This window comes from Cervus canadensis, chromosome 27, assembly GCF_019320065.1.
Source record: "Cervus canadensis isolate Bull #8, Minnesota chromosome 27, ASM1932006v1, whole genome shotgun sequence".
NCBI classification, from domain to species: domain Eukaryota; kingdom Metazoa; phylum Chordata; class Mammalia; order Artiodactyla; family Cervidae; genus Cervus; species Cervus canadensis.
In genome coordinates, this window is record NC_057412.1 from 7,561,799 (window position 1) to 7,585,684 (window position 23,886).

General features: G+C 36.5%; 1 long non-coding RNA gene across 1 annotated transcript; it reads left to right on the forward strand.

The window, feature by feature from the left end:
* Nucleotides 1-1,454: 1,454 nt before the first annotated feature.
* On the forward strand, nucleotides 1,455-22,604 carry LOC122428632. Its single transcript, XR_006265783.1, has 3 exons — nucleotides 1,455-1,466; nucleotides 11,533-11,537; nucleotides 22,462-22,604. It is a non-coding gene; the product is annotated as an uncharacterized LOC122428632 (long non-coding RNA).
* Nucleotides 22,605-23,886: the final 1,282 nt, after the last annotated feature.

The window sequence follows — 23,886 nt, forward strand, 5'->3', positions numbered from 1 at the left end:
TAAAATTATTCAAAGAGGCAAATGATATGATGTTCATTTCAACCACAAGTTTGTCATTTTAAACAACTTAAAATAGTATAATCTCTATTTTTTCCAAAGTTCAACAAAATTTGTATTGAATGAATTTTTTGTTGTTAACAGAGGACTTTCAAATATTCAAGATACATTGGAGAGCATAGTTAATTACCATGGATACATTCATTTATCCTTTGAAATTAATGTTAATATAAATAAATAATAGAATATTATTTATTTTATTGGTTATTTGCCTGTTTTTAATAATACAATTTTTGGTGTGCAATATAAGGGTTTTTATTGTGTAGTATATTATTTTTCATAGTGGAAGAACACCACAAAGAGATGGCCATAATCATTTCAGGGCAGTCCTGAAGTGAACAAGTTAGAAAGAAAAACAAACTGGCAATCAAAGAGTAAGTAAAGTGATACTTAAAAGACAATGCCAGATGTCATGATGGGGGTTGTTTTATCTACATTTATTAGAAAATGGGAACTGTGCAAATATCCAGGAATAAAAACCAACCAGGGCAGAGCTGATATCACATGTAAACATTTTAGCTCATAAATCTGGACAGCCACTGTATATGAGTGGGACTAAGTTGTTATACAGTCATAATCTAAACATCATAAGCTTTGTTCTTGGCACTTTGCTAATACACATTTCTCCCACTTACAGGGGTCTTTGCAGTTTTCACCACAGCACTACAGGCTTTTCTCAGAGGTAATCTGATACAGAAGGATCTAAATGAGATGAAAACTCAGAACGCATCCAAAATAAACCTCATAAATAACAGTAATTCCCTTATTCTGATTTCATGTTTGACCAGATGGATGAAATTTAGAAGCAAGATAAAGAAAGTAAAAAATATTTCATAAAACTGGATGGACTCTGGATTAATATTTCATTATGCCTTTAAACCTTTTCAGTTGAACATGTTATGCTCAGAATCTGGAAACAAGCATGATTTTACAGTACAAACTCTGTCATGTCATTCACAAACATTTGGTTAAAATGACGAAAATGTCAGTCTGTGGTCTCCTTCGCTTACACTCACTTCTTCCGTCCTCTTGTGTCTCCTTCTTCCTTCTCTTTGCTTTCTTCCTTACTCTGAGAATAGCAGACAGTGCTTTCAACTTTGGGGTCTCAGCCTCAGCGGTGGGCTTCACAAAGCTCGCCTAAATTGCTTATTTATTCATAATGTTCCTAAAATCCACATTGCTATAAAGGTCAGAATGTTTTGTCCTTCTGGAACACAGAAGTACATATGAGAGAGAGAAAATTCCTTTAATGTCTGCTCTGTCCGTCTAGCCCAGGTCTGAACTTCAAACCTCTAATCTTACAGGATTAAAGAGGTGGGATAGGAAAGAAAATTTCAATCACCTGACATGTGCTTATGACTAGTATCCAGTGTCTCCCACGCTCACTCATGATACCAATAAATTTTAGGGTAAATATAGATGGCTTAATTCACCAAGTCTTGACCTAAAGTAAAGATTTAATCCTTTAATGCAAGTGGAGGACATGAGATAAGAGACCAGGCAGAACAGATGGCTTGTCAAAGATATTTAGAAGACTCAAAGACAGAAAAATGAACAAGGAATCACACAAACATGTACTGTTTTATCTCTCATCCTGATTATGATTGTAATGAAATTAGATCATAGTTTCTTTCTCACAGTACTTAAAAATTGAATCTAACATTATTTATTCACACCAAAACAGATGAGCATGTTAAAAAGCTCAGTATCTCTAAAAATATTTGGAGTTTCTTAAAATTTTACCAGATTTTGAAATTTCTAAACTCAATGGAATACAAATATAACTTGCTTTACTTTTTTCTCCCTTAATTAATCCCCATACATTCTCAGTCACTCAGTCATGTCCAACTCTTTGAGACCCCATGGATTATATCCTGCCAGGCTCCTCTATCCGCAGGATTTCCCAGGCAAGAATATTGGAGAGTGTTACCATTTCCTTCTCCTGGGGATCCTCCTGACCCAGAAATCAAATGGATTCTTCCTGCATTGCAGGTGGATTCTTTACCACTGAACTACTGAGGAAGCCCTTCATTTTTGTGGTTTTATATAAAATCTCTTTTCCCATGCCTGGATGACAAGAGAGTTTCTATGTTTAAGGTCACATTCAATTGCAAATATAAGGTTTTTTTTTGTTTTTTTTTTAATAATTACAATTTTCTTCAGGGATTTAAATTTCAAATCTAACCAAAACATCAAGCATAGCTAACTCGTCTTCTTCTCTCTCCTGTAGTTGGAGTCTACTCCTTAGCTAGTGAACTCACAGTGGAGGAAGTGTTAAAACCCTGGGTTTTGTTTGTCAGTTTTATTGTCTTATCCTCCCTTGATATTCTGGATCCTCGAAAATTGAAAGAAAAAGAGAGTGTCAGAGGAAGAGGGCAAAATTCTTTACATCTAACTTGGATTATTTGCAAAATTTTATTTCATTGTCAATGCCTACAAATGTGGCAAGCACCCAAATGCTCTGTCTTCCAAGGGCAGTGTTAGTGAATTCTACAAAATTTTCCCTGTGAACATGTATATACTGTAATTGCCTAATATTCACTCTCTGGTGGCCTCTGGTAACTCACCTTTAGTTTCTGACCTCTGGAAATCTCCCTCCAGACAGAGGCAGCTCAGGCAGCCAGCTCTCACTGGTGAGATCACATTGACTGATGCCAGTTATGTGCCGTGGCCTTTGCTTGACCCAGAAGAAAGGCATGGGTTCTTGCCAGAGTGCATTTACTTTATAGTTTATGAGATTAGCTGTGCACTGAACAAGATGAATGAATGACCATACTGTTGTGTAAGAGAACGCTACTGCTTGCCATGATGATCACTGGGAACATAGGCAACTTCCTGTCATTTCTAGGAAGTTTCAGAAAATCTTCCATCTTGAACCTGCAGAGAAATAAGAATAAATACTTATGTTCATAAATAATCTAGAACTCTCTTCTATGGGATGAGGGAAGGTGTTAGGTTGCCTTTTAATCAACTTAAGTCAAGGTGTATTTAAATTCTGCAAATTAGTGGCTAGCTGTATATCTCTTTAGAATATCAGCTTTTCAAAGCTATGGTTTTTCCAATAATCATGTATGGATATGAGAGTTGGATTATAAAGAAAGCTGAGCACTGAAGAATTGATGTTTTTGAACTATGGTGTTGGAGAAAACTCTTGAGAGAGTCCCTTAGATCCAACCAGTCCATCCTAAAGGAAATCAGTCCTGAATATTCATTGGAAGGACTGATGCTGAAGCTGAAACTCCAATACTTTGGCCACCTGATGTGAAGAACTGACTCCTTGGAAAAGACCCTGGTGCTTGGAAAGATTGAAGGCAGGAAGAGAAGGGGACGACAGAGGATGAGATGCTTGGATAACATCACTGACTCAATGGTCATGAGTTTGAACAAGCTCCAGGCATTGGTGATGGACAGCAAAGCCTGGCGTGCTGCAGTCCATGGGCTAGCAAAGAGCTGGACACTGCTGAGAGACTGAACTGACTGAGCCTCTCTAATATTCTTGTTCTTTTGGGACTTTCAGAGCCAAAACGTTGAGAAAAATGGTAAATACCCCATTCAGCACCCACTAATGTTTATAAATTATTATTATAATTTTGGCATAGTCCAGTCTTGCTGCATGTATTATGTTTTGTTTAAATCTATTTTAAACAAATGAGTTAAAAGCTAATGCCTCAAATAGTCTGCCACTAATTATGCTTGTTTCAAGATTTAAAAAGTTTTGTTTGAATTCTACTTTGTATTTATTTTATTATAAAAATGTGTTTTTTAAAAAATGTCTTTGCTACATCTATTGAGTTGACCACCTGTGTTTCAACCATCAGGTCTATTAATGTGGTGAATAGCATTTATTTATGTTAGAGATATATCAGTTAGGAGTGCTGTCACTAGCAAATAATCACAAAACTAAACTAACATCAATATAAGCAAATTTCCCCCCACATAAGTCAAGAGATGGCTAGTAGACAAAATTAATAATTCATTACTTAAACATGGAGTCAGGGATCCAGGCTTTTATCATCTTTTCACTGTGTCATTCTTAGCTTATTGTATTTCATTCTCACATTTTTACCTAGTTCCAGGGTAGCTACTAGAGCTTCAGACATCATATCATTATTCAATAAATAAAGAGATGGAAAAGGGTGACTTTAAATCTCTGTCCCTTTTGTTGAAAGACAGAAAAAAAGTATTCCACTCAAATGTTCTGGTAGATTTAATAGTATTTCATTGGATACAACTGTGTCAAATGGCATCTTTGCAAAGATATGAAAGTGAAATTTAAAGGAGAAATTACTTACCAGGTAAATACAGTTTTTATTAGCAAGCAAAAAGAAAAGAATAGATATTAGGTAGGTGTATAATTTGTCTGGGCTTCCCTGTTGGCTCAGACTGTAAAGAATCTGTCTGCAATGCAGGAGACACAAGTTCAGTCCCTGGATTGAGAAAATCCCCTGGAGAAAGGAATGGCTACCTCATCCTATATTCTTGCCTGGAGAATTCCATGGACAGAGGAGCCTGGTGGGCTATAGTTCATGGGGGTGGCAAAGAGTCAAACACAACTAGGCGACTAACATAAACACTCACAAATCTTGTCTATAAAGCCATCCTTTAATTTCTAGGTTAGAGTCAAATTGACTAGCATGAGGATTTTTATGTTAATGTTGTTGATTTTTTCATGTATGGAATATTTAATTATTTTTCAGAAGTGAGATTGACCTACATTTTTTTTCTTTTGACTTGGGTATCAAGATTATGCTAAATTTATAAAACAATTTTAGGAGTGTTCCTTTATTTCTATAGTCTCAAAGGCATATTTATGTAGTCCTGAAATTTTATCTCAAATTAAGTTAGTCAGCCTGAAATACACTATATCTTAGGGATATACATAATGCATCCAACGTTTTATAGGCTTTTAATTTTAAAAACTGTTTGGTTGGTTCCTTAAAAATAAAAATGCATTTATTTAACCTTCCATTTTTATAATATATTCCTAGGTATTTGTTCATTTGCCTTTCAGAAAATTGGCTTTCTTTAATGGTTAGATAGAAAGCTCCTCAATGAACCAAAATGTTTTGTTTGGTTTGGTTTTCTTAAAAAAAAAATAAATAAAACTCCACATATCTCTCCTTGACAAGGCTAGAATCACACAATGACAAACAGTTCACAAGACCATTTAATCATGCTCTTTGTACTTTTCCATGTCTTTATGTCAACTAGCCAGGTAAATACATCTTCAGTAGATGAGTCAAGAATTGCATTAAACATAGTACAGAAGGTAAGGGCAGCTGATTGTAGAGGGAGAAACAAAAAAGGATACCTGAAGATTTGCTTGTCATATGATCATAGATGTGTTTCATGTGTCGTAAGTTAACAGACAAAGATATCTAAAGTATGTACAAGACCAAAACACCAGAGGCAAACTGCTGTCCCAATGTAATCAGATTCTTTAATCTAAAGCATACATTCTCACCTCTAGCTAACAAGGAACATGTCTCTCCAACTAATTCAAACACCAGTGTTTTTAAATTGTTTTCGTTTTATATCTTTAGGAAGAAGTATATTTCTCTTATGGGGTGTAAGCGCTGAGCACCTATAGCACATTTTTATTGAATATTGATTGGAGTGAAAATATAAAGAGGGCTACTGCTATTCTTGGTCATATTTGGCATTATATTCATGATTGCAAAATAACTGCAAAGGCTCCTACTTCTCTGCTTTGTGCCTTAGCATCTTGTAGGCCAGTGTATTCTCTGAATTTTTAAAAATTTTGTTACATAATTATTTGTATTTTGGTCATGCCACAGGGCACTCATGATCCTAGTTTTCTGATCAGGGATTAAACTGTGCCCCCTGCAGACGCAGCACAGACTGTTAACCACAGGACGGCCAAGTAGGTTTCCCCGACTGCATTTTTAGCTTTCTCATCTGCTATGCAACATTTGTCAAAATAGATGCGTCAACCTCTCCTTAGATGGATGTTGACTTTTCACCTTTTCTTATTCATTTCCTTGAGGCTTAATTATTTTTAATTTTTGTATTTATAAACAATTGAAATTGTTTGCAATTTTAAAGAGCAAATTCAATGTTGTATCTTTTCAAAGAGGCTTTTCCTGCTGCCCTCTCTGTGTGGATGCTCCTTTGTGTGTGTGTGTTACTCAGTCATGTCCCCTCTTAGTGACCCCAGGGACTGTAGCCCACCGGGCTCCTCCATCCATCGGATTCTCCAGGCAAGAATATTGGAGTGAGTAGCCATTGCTTTCACCATGACATCTTCCCAACTCAGGGATCGAAACCGGGTCTCCTGCATTGCAGGCGGATTCTTTCCCATCTAAGCCACCAGGTAAGCCTTTATGATCCTATGTGGCATATTATAACCTAAGATTTTTTTTCCAACCTGGGCTCGAGACTTAAAGCAGAAGAGATCAGTCTTGCCTCAGTCAGTTCAGTTCAGTTCAGACGCTCAGTCGTGTCTGACTCTTTGCGACCCCATGAATCGCAGCACGCCAGGCCTCCTTGTCCATCACCATCTCTCGGAGTCTACCCAAACTCATGTCCATCGAGTCAGTGATGCCATCCAGCCATCTCATCCTCTGTCGTCCCCTTCTCCTCCTGCCCCCAATCCCTTCCAGCATCAGGGTCTTTTCCATTGAGTCAACTGTTCGCATGAGGTGGCCAAAATACTGGAGCTTCAGCTTCAGCAGCAGTCCTTCCAATGAACACCCAGGACTGATCTCCTTTAGGATGGACTGGTTGGATCTCCTTGCAGTCCAAGGGATTCTCAAGAATTTTTTCCAACACCACAGTTCAAAAGCATCAATTTTTCAGTGCTCAGCTTTCTTCATAGTCCAATTCTCACATACATGACCACTGGAAAAACCATAGCCTTGACTAGACAGACTTTGTTGGCAAAGTAATGTCTCTGCTTTTTAATATGCTATCTAGGTTGGTCATAACTCTCCTTCCAAGGAGTAAGCGTCTTTTAGTTTCATGGCTGCAATCACCATCTGCAGTGATTTTGGAGCTCCCCCCCCCCCCACCAAAATAAAGTCTGACACTGTTTCCACTGTTTCCCCATCTAGTCTTGCCTAGGCATTCAATATTCCCTGGAGTTTTACAACACTATGACTCTTTGTAAAACCTCAGAGATGCTCTCTGAATTTCACATTTTGTCATTAAGGATTCAACTGTCCTCAGTTCTTCATTATTCTTCTGCAAGATATTAAGGCAACTTGTTCCTTCCACACCTTAGAAATAACTGGATCACTAAATCAGCCAGGGAGTTCTCTGTCCCTGGGGATATTTTCCAAAGATATATTTCAGCATAGTTTATAGAACTTGGAAAATTTTTTCCAAGTTTTCAAGCTGGAAGATGAGCCATGCCAAAAAATACCTTATAGCCTGTCTGATCACTTTTGCTTCCAACAGTGTTAATGCACATCTAGGAAGCAGACTCCAAGATGAAATAAGAAGTGAAAGAGATTTATCAGAGAGGTGTTCATAAAAACTCTAAGGGAGAGGGAGCAAGAATGAACAGAAGGTTCCCTGTTTTATTTATTACATGTCAATCCCAATCTCCCACTTTATTCCCTCTTATCCCCTGGAAAAAGAATCTTAAAAAGAGTGCATATATGAATATGTATAACTGATCCACTTTGCAGTACACCTGAAATTAACACAACATTGTAAATCAATCATATTTCAATTTAAAAAAAATTGATTTGCAATATTCTGGTGGCTCAGATAGTAAGGAATCTGCCTGCAATGCTCAAGACCCATGTTATGAATTGTTATGAAAATTGTTATGAAAAATGATGCCAGTGACTTGAGCTTCTCACCCCAAATTTCCCTTGGAGCTCTGTTTGATCCCTGGTTTGGGAAGATCTCCTGGAATGGTTAGCCACTCCAGTATTCTTGCCTGGAGAGTTCCACAGACAGAGGAGCCTGAAGGGGTACAGTCAATGAGGTCACAAACAACTGGACATGACTGAGCGACTAAGACTTTCACTTCACTTTCCAAAAGAAATTTTTTTAAAAATTGAATTAAATAAAAAATGAAAGAGAGAAAAAAAGAATAAGCAGAGATATGCCATAAGTCATGATGTAGGCCTGAGACTTGAGACAGAAGAAAGAAAGAAAAAATCAAGGATTAGGTCGTGAGAGTCTCAGATGGCAGGGTAGTTCTGAGGAAGTCTTGGGTGGGCTGCTGGGAAGCCCCAGAGCAAATAATGTCCACTTCAGGATTTCTTAGTTGGGTAGAAATGGACAGGTTCTTGTACCCCACTGTGGATACATTGGCTAGTGGCAACTCAGGAACTGTGTGGTCTCAGTGAATGCTGTAGGGAATCCAAAGGCAATCAATTAATTACATGCTTTACAGTATGGTTTTCAGTTGAAAATCTGAAAAGCACACTTTTATAGCTTCTTTGGTTCCTTACACAAAAGTGAACACAACCAAAGGAACAGATCTGTGAATAATAATAATAATAATAATAATAAATGCCTACAAAACAACCAGTTGAAGAACTAGAACTTTGCCAGCATCTTAGAAATCTCTTGTGTCCTCAAAAAAACATGACCCTTTTATCCTTCCTCATTAATCTGACTTCCAATATCATGCATTTTTATCAGCTATTATGGGACATCATACATAAAGTACTTTCTCCTGTGTTGGCTGATTTCACTTAACATTACTTTTGTAGATTCATATACACTGCTGTACACAGTTATCAAGGATAAGATAGTTATGAAAAATCATGCCAGTGACTTGAGTTCCTCATCCCAAATTTCCCTTGGAGCACTTCATTAGAACTGTTGTGTCTTAAGGATTATGTGTCTTCAACTTCAGTGGCTAATATTAAAATATTTTCCAAAGGGGCTGTGCCAATTATCCTTTCTTGGCAGGATATAAAAGAGCAGTTGCTCTGTATCTTTAACTATTTTAAGAGTCTGTAGTGGTGTCTCTTTGTGGTTTAAAATAATATCTTTAAGCTGGCTATCTCTATACATTCAAATCTCTCAGTCTTTTCCTTATGAATAATTCAACATATTTAGACTTTTGTTTAATGGCCCTCTATATGAAAGTGAAATAAATATGAATTATGTTCTTTTAATTAAAACAGTTATTGCTATTTTATTTTGATTTCTTAATTTTTCCTACAGCTTGTTTACTACAGAGAAATATTCTGGAATTTTCTCTGGAGTAACTAGCCAATTTTACCACATTGTTTATGAAAATACAATTTAATCTCTTTCAAATTGTGTTGTTTCAATTATTTTGCTAAGTATTTATGTAGGATTCATAACGTTTCAGGACTATTTCTTCTATTTCAATGATATGTCCATGATTAAGGCCATATAAGTTTATTATTGTGATTTAAAAATACTCTTTATTATTTAATTGTCATTCAAGCAATATGTTTATATAGTTATATCAGTTGTTCTTATTTTATTCCCACTTAAAAAATAATTATCAGCTCTTTCACTTTTTCATTATTTTATACAAATTTTATGTTTAAAAAGTGTGGATGTAAGTTTGAATTACATTAAATTTATTTGGGAAAGTGCTTTTAATATAATATCCTCCAATCCAAGAAAATAACAGTTTTACCAATATTCTCAAGTTTTTCTCTCAATTCTAATGCTATAATTATTGATTTTGTTTTGCTTTTAATGCTTATACCAAACTTTTATTGTTGGATGATTTCCTATTCGTACATAATAGTGGATTTTTATTGTCTGCTGTCCTTTAATTTCTTTTATTGAGATCCCAGCTGATCTCCAGATGTTTTCTTGGCAAATGTTTAACATGGACAAACTAAGTAGGTCATCACAACTCAGTCTTTTATTGCTGCAGAATTACTTTATGTGGTTCCCTCAAGGGAAAAAAATATCACTGCAATAAATTCTAATCATAGGTAAAAACCAAGTGATTACTGTGTACTAGACGCTACACTACTGCTCTACATCTAATAACGCATTAATTTCTTTATTATAGTGAAATTTACTGTTACCAGCTCCATTTCACAGATGAAAGAAATGAAGTACAGAAAAATTAACTTTTCATGTTTCATACATATTGTAAGTGATGAGGACAGATTTTAAAGCTATATTGATGTGTGCTGCTTGTGCACCTCTGATCAGCACGTTGTATGTTATTTTTGTGTTTAAAAATGTGTAAATGTGTACAGCACACAGATTTTGTAACCTTAAAATTAGACAGAGGAGGATGAATTTAAACACAAGAGAAAGCATGTCTGAAATGGTATAGATTTCACTGAAAGAGGAGATAATGGTAACAAAATAAGAAATAATAAGAAATTAATCATTCTGTAGTTGGGAAAACTCAGGAAGGTAATTAAAAAAAACAGGTAAATATTGGCGAAATATCATAGTCAGAAGGTTAATGTTCAGTCTAACCATGTCAGCTTTGGAATAAGGTAGATGAAACCATGGATAGGTCTTGATGAATTATTTAGGAAAAAACAAAGATGTATGCATGATTTCTGTAATAGATATAAATAAAATTATTTTTTTTAAAAATAAAGTTTTCTACATGAAAATAGAATCATAAAAATCAGAAAATTTAATAGGGAAAGATTTAGAGAGTACCGGGTTTCACACCTAGACCAGAATCCACTATAAAAAGATCCATTTTACATTCTGATGCATGTCAACAACAACAAAATAATGCAAGAGAAAATAATGCAAATAAGGAAAAAAGCATATCTGGGTTCTTAATAATAGGAATTCAGGAGGCACAGATGTGGGTAACCTCCGTGTTTTCAGGATGAGAAAGAGTCAGAGGCTTATAAAGACAAAACTCCATGAAATTATTAGAAGTTGCCCAGCAACAATTGTGATTGACCCTGATGTGAGTTGAAAAGTATTTGTCCTTAAGGAAACATGAGTTATTGCACAGTAGGGGTTCAATAAGGAGATAGACTGTCACTAGATTCTGACAGATGTTCTGAATGACTTCATTAGGTCAAAATGTCAGATTCCATCCAGGCTGAGACGTGCAAAGTTACACTCCCTTAATGGCTCTCTTGGCTTAATTTTAGAACACTCTCTCAACAATAGTGACTTCTTTGTGATTTTCCTTTTATAATTTTCCCTTTTGATTAAGATCTTTCTGTAGAAAGCACTGACGGTCAATCACTGTGTTATTTGGCACAAATATCAACTCCCTTGGCACTGGGAACTCTTGTTCTCAAAGTCATGTCCCAAGAAGGAGAGAAAGAAGTGGTTGGGAGAGAAGTACACTTTTAGAGAGTTTACATTAACATTGGAACAACGGGAATCATTTGGAAGTGAGTCTTAGGCAGGATCTGAAATGGCAGAAATGTATTGATCTACCTTCAATTCAGTTCAGTTCAGTCGCTCAGTCGTGTCTGACTGTTTGCAACCCCATGAATCGCAGAGCGCCAGGCCTCCCTGTCCATCACCAACTCCCAGAGTTCACTCAAACTCATGTCCATCGAGTCGGTGTTTCCATCCAGCCATCTCATCCTCTGTCATCCCCTTCTCCTCCTGCCCGCAATCTCTCCCAGCATCAGGGTCTTTTCCAATGAGTCAACTCTTCGCATGAGGTGGCCAAAGTACTGGAGTTTCAGCTTCAGCATCAGTCCTTCCAATGAACACCCAGGACTGATCTCCTTTAGGATGGACTGGTTGGATCTCCTTGCAGTCCAAGGGACTCTCAAGAATCTTCTCCAACACCACAGTTCAAAAGCATCATTTTTTCGGTGCTCAGCTTTCTTCACAGTCCAACTCTCACATCCATACATGACCACTGGAAAAGCCATAGCCTTGACCAGACAGACCTTTGTTGGCAAAGTAATGTCTCTGCTTTTTAATATGCTATCTAGGTTGGTCATAACTTTCCTTCCAAGGAGTAATTTCATGGCTGCAATCACCATCTGCAGTGATTTTGGATCCCCCCAAAAATAAAGTCTGACACTGTTTCCACTGTTTCTTTATCTATTTCCCATGAAGTGATGGGACTGGATGCCATGATCTTAGTTTTCTGAATGTTGAGCTTTAAGCTTTAAGCCAACTTTTTCACTCTCCTCTTTCACTTTCATCAAGAGGCTTTTTAGTTCCTCTTCACTCTCTGCCATAAAGGTGGTGTCATCTGCATATCTGAGGTTATTGATATTTCTCCCAGCAATCTTGATTCCAGCTTGTGCTTCTTCCAGCCCAGCGTTTCTCATGATGTACTCTGCGTATAAGTTAAATAAGCAAGGTGACAACATACAGTCTTGACATACTCCTTTTCCTATTTAGAACCAGTCTGTTGGTCCATGTCCAGTTCTAACTATTGCTTCCTGATCTGCATATAGGTTGCTTAAGAGGCAGGTCTACATTAGGAGGGATTATTTAAGGGTAGTCAATCATCTGCAGACATCAAACTATGATTTTTCTTGTGGAGGATGTCAACCTATAGCAGCAGTATAGTAACAAGTGATACAAAGTGTGACCAGTTTAAAAACAACAGAGAGTAGAAATTAACACAATAATTAGCTTAAGTAATTGCAACCTGGATCACAATAAGTCACCAAATTCAGAGGAGAGTCAGCTAAATATATTTAGATATCAGAGTTGAACCCTGTTTTGACATTTGAAATGTCTCTCATGACATCATCAAGCATTTAGTTAAAGGACAGTTTTAATTCTCAATGATTCCAAATTAAAAGGTTGAAATGAAAACTAGAAACACTAGTTTGGAGAGTAATAGCCAGATATCGAAGAAAACTAGAAAAATTCAGGATCAGTTTCATTTACAGATAAAATAACAAAATTTCAAAAACAATTAACAGCATTTGAACCTAATATCCATAAAGGCATTTAATACTAAAATGTAGATCAAGAAGCAATAGTTAGAACTGGACATGCAGCAATGGACTGGGTCCAAATCAGGAAAGGAGTAAACCAAAGATGTATATGCTCACCCAATTTATTTAACTTTATGCAGAGTACATCATATAAAATGTTGGACTGGATGAATAACAAGCTGGAATCAAGATTGCCTGGAGAAATATTAAAACCTCAGATATGAAGATGACACCACATTAATGGCAGAAAGCAAGAGGAACCAAAGAGTCTCTTGAAGAGGGTGAAAGAGGAAAGTGAAAAAGCTGGCTTAAAACCCAACGTTCAAAAAAAGAAGATTATGGCATCTAGTCCTATCATTTCATGGCAAATAGATGGGAAAAATTAGAAACAGTATTAGATTTTATTTTCTTGGGCTCCAAAATCATTGCAGATAGTGACTGCAACTATGAAATTAAAAGACACTTGTTCCTTGGAAAGAAAACTGATTAACCTAGACAACATCTTAAAAAGCAAAGATATCACTTTTTTACAAAGGTCTGTCTAGTTAAAGCTATGGTTTTTCCAATAGTCACGTACAGATGTGAGAGGTGGACCATAAAGAAGGCCGAGTGCCAAAGAATTGTTGCCTTTGAATTGTGGTATTGGAGAAGACTCTTGAGAGTCCTTTGGACAGCAAGGAGATCAAACCAGTCAAACAAAAATTCAGCACAAATCTCACCCTATATGAACCTTACACAAACAACTGGACCAAGCTTAGGAGGGCAGAAACCAAAAGGGAGAAATAATTCAATCTTGAAGCCTGGGAAAAGGAAACCTCAAACACAATAAGTTAAAAAAAAAAAAAAAAAAGAATGAAAAGGCAGAGAAATACCACACAAATGGAGGAACAAACAAGAAACATAGAAGTCCAAATAAATGAAGAGGAAATAGGCAAACTCCCTGAAGAAGAATTCAGAATAATGACAGTAAAGATGATCAAAAACCTTGAAAACAAAACGAAGAAAATTCAAGATCAGCTAACAAATACCTAGAAGAATTAAAGAATAAACACGCAGAGACAAACAATACAATTACTGAAATGAAAAACACTCTAGAAGGAATGTAGAACTGTGGTGTTGGAGAAGACTCTTGAGAGTCCCTTGGACTTCAAGGAGATCAAATCAATAAATCCTGAAGGAAATCAGTTCTGAACATTCATTGGAAGGACTGATGCTGAAGCTGAAGCTCCAATACTTTGGCCATCTGATGCCTGATGACCACCTGAAGACTCACTGGAAAAGACCCTGATGCTGGGAAAGATTGAAGGCAGGAGAAGGGGATGACAGAGGAAGAGATGACTGGATGGCATTACCAACTGGATGGACATGAGTTTGATCAAGCTGAGGGAGTTGGAAAAGGACAGGGAAGCCTGGAATGCTACAATCCATGGGGTTGCAAAGAGTCAGACATGACTGAGTGACTGAACTGAACTGAGATTCTGACTGAACTTACATAGATAACTATATTCGCATGAAAATAGTACTAAGAATTTCCAAATTCTGGATGGTAAAGTAGGGGTGAATATAAATGTTTAATCTGTGTTTGCAAAAGTTTACTTATCAAATCACTGTTTTAGAGAATGTGTTTCCATAAATCAGGAAAAGCAAAATGTAAAAGAACAATATTTCAATTAAAATGTCATTAAAATTATAATTTTCTTATCAGTTCATTCATTCCCATGTAATTAATTCTTGATCTTAATCATTTGTTAGCTGGTTATAAAGCTATCAGTTTCTTCATTAGATTTCTGTAATTTTTACCTAGGTCAATGATATGATATAAAATTTATTAGTAACCTGCCTTCTATGGTGTCAGAGTCCTTTGCATGAATTTTTCTAAAGATGAAATGCATTTATAATTGTTTCAAAATAAAACAATTCATTTTGTCTATAAATGGCAAAGACTTAAAACAACATGGTTAAAGACTATTACAGTGTAATTGACAAGAAAAGTAAGTTCTTTCTGTGTCATGTTTTTGTAGTTCAGTTGATAAGTTAATACCAATTCTTTGCAACCCCATAGAGAGGCCAGCACAAGCTCCTCTATTGTTCACTACCTCCCAGAATTTGCTCAAAATTTTTTTTTTTTTCCACTGAGTCAGTGATGCTATATAATCATTGGCTCCTCAGCCATCCTCTTCTTCTTTTGCCTCAGTCTTTCCCAGCTTCAGGGTCTTTGTATATGAATCAGCTCTTTGCATCAACTGGCCAAAGTACTGGAGCTTCTTATTGAGTATCAGTCCTTCCAATGAATATTCATGGTCAATTTTCTTTAGGATTGACTGGTTTGATCTCCTGGCAGTAAGGGACTCTCAGGAGTCTTCTCCAGCACCATAGTTCAAAAGCATAAATTTCTTTGAACACTGCCTTCTTTATAGGCCAACTCTCATATCTGTACATAACTACTGGAAAAACCATAGATTTGACTATATGGACCTTTGCCAGCAAAGTGTTATCTCTGCTTTTTAATATACTGTTTAAGTTTGTCATAACTTTTCTTCCAAGAAGCAAGCATATTTTAATTTCACAGCTGCAGTCATAATCTGCAGTGATTTTGGAACTCAAGAAAATAAAAATCTGCCACTGATTCCACTTTTCCCTTGTCTATTTGCCATGAAGTGATGGAAAAATATGCTGTGATCTAGTTTTTGAATACTGAGTTTTAAGCCAGCTTTTTCACTCTCCTTCACCCTCATCAAGAGGCTCTTTAGTTCCTGTTCACTTTCTGCCATTAAAGTAGTAGTATCTATATATCTAAAGTTATTGATATTTCTCCCAGAAATTTTGATTCCAGCTTGTGATTAATCCAGCCTGGCATTTTGAATGATGCACTCTGCATGTGAGTTAAATAAGCAGGCTGACAATGTACAACCTTATCATACTCCTTTCCCAATTTTGAACCAGTCCATTGTTCCATGTCTGGTTCTAACTATCGCTTCTTGACCCGCATACAGGTTTCTCAGAAGACAGGTAAAGTGGACTAGTATTCTCCGTTTGAAAATATTCCACAGTTGTGATCCACACAGTCGAGGTTTTTATGTAGTCAGTGAAACAGAAGTAGATGTTTTTCTAGAATTCCCTTGATTTCTCTATGATCCATGGAATGTTGACAATTTGATCTCTGGTTCCTCTGCCTTTTCTAAACCCAGAATGTACATCTGGAAGCTCTTGGATCATGTACTGCTGAAGGCTAGCTTGAAGGATTTTGACAATATCCTTACTTGCATATTAAATAAGATCATTTATACAGTAGTTTAAACATTCTTTGGCGTTGCCTTTCTTTGGGATTGGAACGAAACTGGCTTTTTCCAGTTCTGTGGCCACTGTTGAGTTTTCCAAATTTGCTGATATATTGAGTATAAGTTTCACAGCATCATCTTTTTGGATTTGAAATAGCTTAGCTAAAATTCTATCACCTCCACTAGCTTGGTTCACAGTAATGCTTCCTAAGCTTCACACTTTAGAATGTCTGACTCTAGGTGAGTGACCACACCATCATGCTTTTCCTATTAGTACTTTTTTTTTTTGGTACAGTTCTTTTGTGTATTCTTGCAACTTCTAATCTCTCCTGCCTCTGTTTGGTCTTTACCATTTTGTCTTTATTGTGCCCATTCTTGAATGAAATTTTTTTTTTTTTTTTTTTGGTATCTCTAATTTTTTTGAGGAGATCTCTAGACTTTCCTGTTCTATTGTTTTCTTCTTATTTCTCCTTGCTATTCCCTGGAACTCTGCATTCAGTTGGGTGTATCTTTCCCTTTCTCTATTGCTTTTCACATCTTTCTTCAGCTATTTGTGAAGCCTCCTGAGACAATCACTTTGCCTTTTTGCATTTCTTTTTCTTAGTGATGGTTTTACGCACTGCCTCCTGCACAATGTTACAAACTTCTGTCCATAGTGTTTCAGGGACTCTATCTACAAGATCTGATCCCTTGAATCTATTCATCACCTCCACTATGTAATCATAAGGGATTTGCTTTAGGTCATACCTCAATGATCTAAGGTTTTTCCCTTCTGTGTTCAACATAAGCCTGAATTTTTCAATAAGGAGCCCGTGATCTGAGCCACAGTCAGTTTCAGGTCTTGTTTTGCTGACTGGATAGAGATTCTCTATTGTCATCTGAAAATACTATAATCAATCTGACTTTGGAATTGACCATTTTGTGATGTCCACGTGTAAAGTCATCTCTTGCATTATTGGAGAAGAGTGTTTACTATGACCAGTTTGCTAAAACCAGAGTTTTCTCTTGACAAAACTCTGTTAGCCTTTGCCCTGCTTCACTTTGTACTCCAAAGCCAAACTTGCCTGTTGACTTCCTACTTTTGTATTCATATCTCCTATGATGAAAAAGACATTTTGATGTTGTTGTTGTTAGTTCTAGAAGGTCTTGTAGGTCTTCAGAGAATGGGTAAACCATCTTCTTTGGCATCAGTGGATGTGGCATGGATTTGGATAACTGTGATGTTGAAAGGTTTGTGTGGAAACAAACTGAGATCATTCTGTCACTTTTGAGGTTGCACCCAAACCCAGCATTTCCAACTTTTTTGTTGACTATGTAAGCTACTACATTTCTTCTGAAGAATCTTGCCCATAGTAGTCTATATAATGTGTGTGTTAGTCGGTCAGTCCTGTCCAACTTTTTGTCCATGTCCAGCTCCATGGACTATAGCCCATCAGGTTCTTCTGTCCACGGGATTTCCCAGGCAAGAATACTAGAGTGGGTTGCCATTCCCTTCTCTAGGGGACCTTCCCCATCCAGGGATCCAACCCAGGTGTCCCACATTCCTGGCAGATTCTTTACCATTTGAGCCACCAAGGAAGTCCCTGTAGATATAATGGTCATCTGAATTAAATTTGCCCATTCCCTTCCATTTTAGTTCAATTCCTAAGATATTGATGTTCACTCTTTCCATCTCCTGCCTGACCATGTTCAATATACCTTGATTGGTAACATCCCAGGTTCCTGTGCAATATTGTTCTTTACAGCATCAGACTTTACTATCACCACCGGACACATCCACAAATGAGTGTCATTTCCACTTTAACACAGCCACTTCATTCTTTCTGGAGCTCTTAGTAATCATCCTCTGCTCTTCCCTAGTAGCATATTGGACACCTTCAGACCTGGGGGAGCTCATCTTCTGGTGTCATATCTTTTTGTTTTTTTCATAAGGAGTCATAGAATATTTTAAATAGCTAGACTTATGACTGATAATGTTATACTGGGATGTATAAGATTTCCAGAAATTTCACATTGTTTTTGAAATACTTATGACATATGGTGGTGGTTTAGTTGCTAAGTTGTGCCTAAATCTTGAGACCCCATGGACTGTAGCCCATTAGGCTCCTCTGTCCATGGAATTTACCAAGAATAATACTAGAATGGGTTGCCATTTCCTTTTCCAGAAGATCTTCTCAACGCAGGGATCGAACCAGTTGTCTCATGCATTGAAGGCAGATTCTTTACCAACTCAGCTACTTATAAACATATACCTATACAGATATAACAACCACAACAACAACAAAAAGGCAATATTACCTCTTATTTGACAATGCTTCCTATATAATTTAGCATATCAAATAACCCTGATTAATTTGTTAATAAAGAGAGAGATATTTTAAATATCTTTAATATTTAAGTATCCTTGAGATATTTCAGGGGTCCTGTGAAACATCCTTTATTTCATGATTAGTTCTAAGTCAAAAAGACCATTTAGAATTTGATTTTGGAAAGTTTTTCAAAATATAACAAGTTTTTCTCCTTTTAATGCTTAGTTAAATAAGATCAAAGTTCATTATAAAGCAATTCTTAATTTTCCATTTTACCATAGTAAAATTTGAAGGCTTCATAGGGCAAATATGAAAGGCTTTATAGTTGTAAAAACCCTGGGTGAACAATATAAAATCTTTATCTTTCTAGACAAATTTCATTAAAAGTAAACAAAAACAAAAGAAAATACTTTCTTTGAAATTCTTATTAAGACCAGAAGAATAACTAAGGAAACTGTCTGCTTCACAGAGAGAAAAACAAAAGACAATGCTTAATTTTTTGCTAGCTTACTTTTCATGTTAAAACTCATCTACTTAGCTAAATTTATTCCAATCTTCGCCAATCCTGACAACATATAAATTCCTTTCTAAAGACTTCTTTTTCTCACAAGCCTTTTACAACTTTCTATCCCCATGCTAGTGTGTCCTTTGTCTTCTTTCCCATTTAAGAAAGCCAGTTTTAGGATAACATCGCTTTCTTTTCCATTAACAAGATGCGTTTCAATTTTTGTACTTAAAAAATTCTTTCAGTATGAAGATGCTTTTCTTATTGATTTTAATAGTTTTAATCATGTATAATAATGAAAATGTTTAACTCTTTGAAACTTCAATATCTAGTGAAAACTAGGAAGGAAGCAATTTTGAACATTTACTTTAGCAATCTATGGACTGGCAAACTTATGAATATATTTTATAATTTCATGCTTTCTTGTAGATAGGTTCTCAGTGAGGCAGTGAACACATTTACCAATATCCCCAACTTTCTTTAGTTTTCTGTAAAAGAAAGCCTGGAATTTGAAGGTAATAGCTGCTCAGTCATATCCCACTCTTTGGGACCCCATGGACTGGAGCATACCAGGCTCCTTTGTCCACGGACTTCTCAAAGCAAGAATACTGGAAAGGGTTGACATTCCCTTCTCCAGGGGAGCTTCCTGACACAGCGATCAAACCTGTGTTTCCTGCATTCCAGGTGGTTCTTTACTGTCTGAGCCACCAGAGAAGCCCACGTCTCTTGGGTCTCCTGCTTTGACAGGTAGGGTCTTTACCACTAGCACCACCTAGGAAGCCCAGAGGAAGCTTATGTTTTGTAGTTAATCTCTCAGTATTTAATTTCACTTGAGAATGATCTCTGGCTTCCCTAGTGGTTCAGATGGTAAGGAATCTGCCTGCAATGCAGGAGACTTGGGTTCGATCCCTGGGTCAGGAAAATCCCCTGGAGGAGGGCATGACAATCCACTCAAGTATTCTTGCCCGGAGAATCCCATGGACAGTAGAGCCTGGAAGGCTCTGGTCCATAGGGTCGCAAAGAGGTCGACACGACTGAAGCGACTTAGTATGCAGCATGAGAATGATCTAGATATGTTGCAGGAAGGGGGACCTCTTCCAGGGCCTGAGAATGGGTTCTTGTCTAACACTCAGAAATGAATTGTCCAAGGAGACACATGTGTTGCAAAGCAAAAGGCTTTATTGGTAAGGGATGCCTGGGCAGAGAGCAGCAGGGTAAGGAAATCCAAGAAAACTGCTTTGCTATGTGGCTCACAGTCTAGGAGTTTATGATAAAGGGGTTAGTTTCCAGCTTGTCTCTGGTCAATCATTCTGACTCAAAGTCCTTCCTGGTGGTGTGCTCATCACTTAGCCAAGACAGAGTCTGGTGAGAAGGATTCTGGGATGTTGGTAGGACATATGGACTGTCATCTCCTTTCTCTTTTTGATCTTTCCCAAAGTCTTCTACTTAGTGTTAGATTGTTAGTTCTGCATTCCTTACCAAGACCCCTGTTGTAATATGATTCATGCAAGTGGTTATATTGGGCCTGGCCAATGTGAGTGGTTTTGGTTAGCAGTTCCTATCTAATAGTTAATATATTTTTATCATTTAACTTAGTTTAGCAAAACGATAAATTTTTAATTTATCAAAATGTTGGGGGACATTATTTTTAAGTATAAATACTATAAATGATTACTTTTAAAGAGGTCACTTTAGAGAGAACAGCATCGAAACATGTATATTATCAAGGGTGAAACAGATCACCAGCCCAGGTTGGATGCATGAGACAAGTGCTCGGGCCTGGTGCACTGGGAAGACCCAGAGGGATCGGGTGGAGAGGGAGGTGGGAGGGGGGATCAGGATGGGGAACACATGTAAATCCCTGGTTGATTCATGTCAATGTATGGCAAAATCCACTACAATATTGTAATGTAATTAGCCTCCAGCTAATAAAAATAAATGGAAAATAAATAAATAAATAAAGAGGTCACTTAAAATCTTGTTACATTTACATTTATTTAATCTATTTACATTTATTTATTTAGGAAATATCTTACCAAGTTATTTTTCATGCTGATAAATTTTATAACAGACATAACACAAACTTGACTTTTAGTAAATCTAAGTACAATAAAACTATTCTACTTAATATTACTGCTTCTAAAGACATGCTTGTATTAATTAAACCTAATATTTCCTAATTTTTGTGAACATGAAAGCCATTTTAGTTAGGTTGCCTTGCATTTCTGAGAATTTATATAAGCATTTACTTTTTAAGCCAATTACATAGAACTCTTTACACATTAATTTTGATAATACAATATGAAATTAGAAACATACCATATATAATGCACATACACACATATAGATAGATACAGATGGGAATCTCATATTTTTGTTTATTTTGAAACTTTAGTTATAAATCAGGTACAACATAAAACTCCCTAATTTATAAATAACAGCTGGAATAAATTAAATCTACTTCTCAGATGGCTGTAGTCTTTCCTTATTTATGGAAAAAATTTTAAGATTTGCATTTGCCCTTGATAAGCAATTTCAAGGAAGCAGTTTGAGCATGAGAGTTCATTGAGAAATTTTAGTTTAAATGTCTTCTTTTCCTTTTTTATTTTATTTTTAAAATAAGTTTATTTATTTTTGATTGAAAGACAATCGCCTCACAACATGGTGCTGGCCTCTGCCATACTCTCTACCATGACTCATCAACATAAGTCAGCCATAGGTATACATATGTCCCCACCCTCTTGAGTCTCCCTCCCAAATCCCACCTCTTCCCACCTCTCTAGGTTGTTATACAGCCCCGTTTGAGTTCCCCGAGCCATACAGCAAATTCCCATTGGTTATCTATTTTACATATGGTAGCAAATATGCTTCCATGTTACTCTCTTCATTCCTCTTTTACTTTTTACAGAATTAGGAAATGGAGATGATTTAGGCAAGAGTTCTCAGAGAAGACCAAGTAGAACATATATGTCTCAAAGGCACAGAAAAAGAAAAGCAAAGTCCCTCCAAAAAGACCTTTGTATCCTTGGGGTCAGAATTTTGGGGGAAAAAAAAAAAAATATATATATATATATATAAATATATATATATATTTCTCAGAATGTTTATCATACTCACAATGGATATTAAATCATATCATATCAGACTTTTCCATCATCATTAGATATATTGTTACCTTCTGTGGGACATCAATTTTAGTGTTATGCAAAGGTGATTGATGGCAAAGAAGAGAGCCTTCAGAAGAACAGGAAACATCAGAAGAAGAGAGAGAGAGAGCTCTCAGAAACTTCAGATAATTTTTTTTTTTTTAATTTGGAAATCCTTTGGGAAAATTATGAGTTAGTTTCTCTGGTGGAAACAAAAGTGAATTCACAATTATGCATGGATACCAATTAAAATATGCTTCCATTATTGTCTATTTTCTTTTTTTCTAATTGGCTGCTCAGATAAACTAATTTAGAAATTTCAAAGAAGCCCCAAGTCAGTCAGTTGCTTGGTCATATCTGACATTTTGCGACCCTATGGACTGCAGCATGTCTGGCCTCCCTGTCCATCACCAACTCCTGGAGTCCACTCAAACCCATATCCATTGAGTCGGTGATGCCATCCAGCCATCTCATCCTCTGTCGTCCCCTTCTCCTCCCGCCTTCAATCTTTCCCAGCATCAAGGTCTTTTCAAATAAGTCAGTTTTTTGCATCACGTAGCCAAAGTATTGGAGTTTCAGCTTCAGCATCAGTCCTTCCAATGAATACTCAGGACTCATTTCCTTGTCAATTAATTATAAATCATCCAGTAATCATTGTCTGGCAACACAAATGCTTACAAGACTGTAAGCATACATAAAACCAGCTCAAGTTCCAGAATAAGGCAACTCTGCAACCTTGCCCCGAGGGAATGAACTCCCATATTTCAAGAGGAATTACTCACCAGAAAAAAAAAAAAAAAACAATACAAAACTAACAAAACAGGAAATGAAATCCTGAAAACAGAAACTGGCAACAAAAACTAAACAGGAAGCATAATCTTGAAGTCTACTCATAAAAGCTTGGAAGCTAAATCCCAAAAGCTACATGAACAAAATATAAAAATTGGAAAGCAAAGTCCAAAAAACCATTCAAACAAAAGCAGGAAGTGAACTCCTGAAGGATACTTAAACAAGACAAACAAAACAGGAAGTGAAATCTCAAAGACTATACAAACAAAATGGGAAGTGAAATCCCAGAAGACACCTAAACAAAACAGACAAACCAAAGGACAATTAAATAAAGCAGAAAGCAAGATTCCAGAGCACAACAGCAAGCAACAGAGGATACTCAAACTAGAACCTCTTCCAAGACAGGAGGTTTGAGTACAGGAGGACTTTAATGACACAGTCTGGGACCACTGAGGAGACAATAGAACATAATGAATTCTTGTTGGTAACTTACACTCATCTAAGGGGGCAGGTGAGGGCCGGCGCCCAGAATGCTCTATATCCCACTTCCAACACTATGTAATGTCAACAACAACAAAAATAAGGCAGGAGGATGCAAATTTTAAAAAATAAATAAATAAAAAATAGTTTGCTTGTAATCTTAAGAAATTCAGTTTGAGTAAAGACTTGAGTCACCCCAAAAGAATGTTTCAAACAGAAAAAGTTAGGGGTTTATCAAGACAAAAACCATGCAGTTGTTAAAACTGCCTGGTGAGAAGTGTGATTGACTTTGACACAAGTTGGAAACATTTGTCCATGAGGAATCAGAATTGTTTTTAGGTAGGAGTTTGATAAGTGCCTAAACTGTCATGAGATTCTGGCAGATGTTCTGGATAACTTCATCATGTTAAAAAGTCAGCTTCCATTCAGGTTGAAAAGTGTGTAAGTGATTCTTCCTTAATAGCATTTTGGCTCTGTTTTAGATGGTGATCTTTG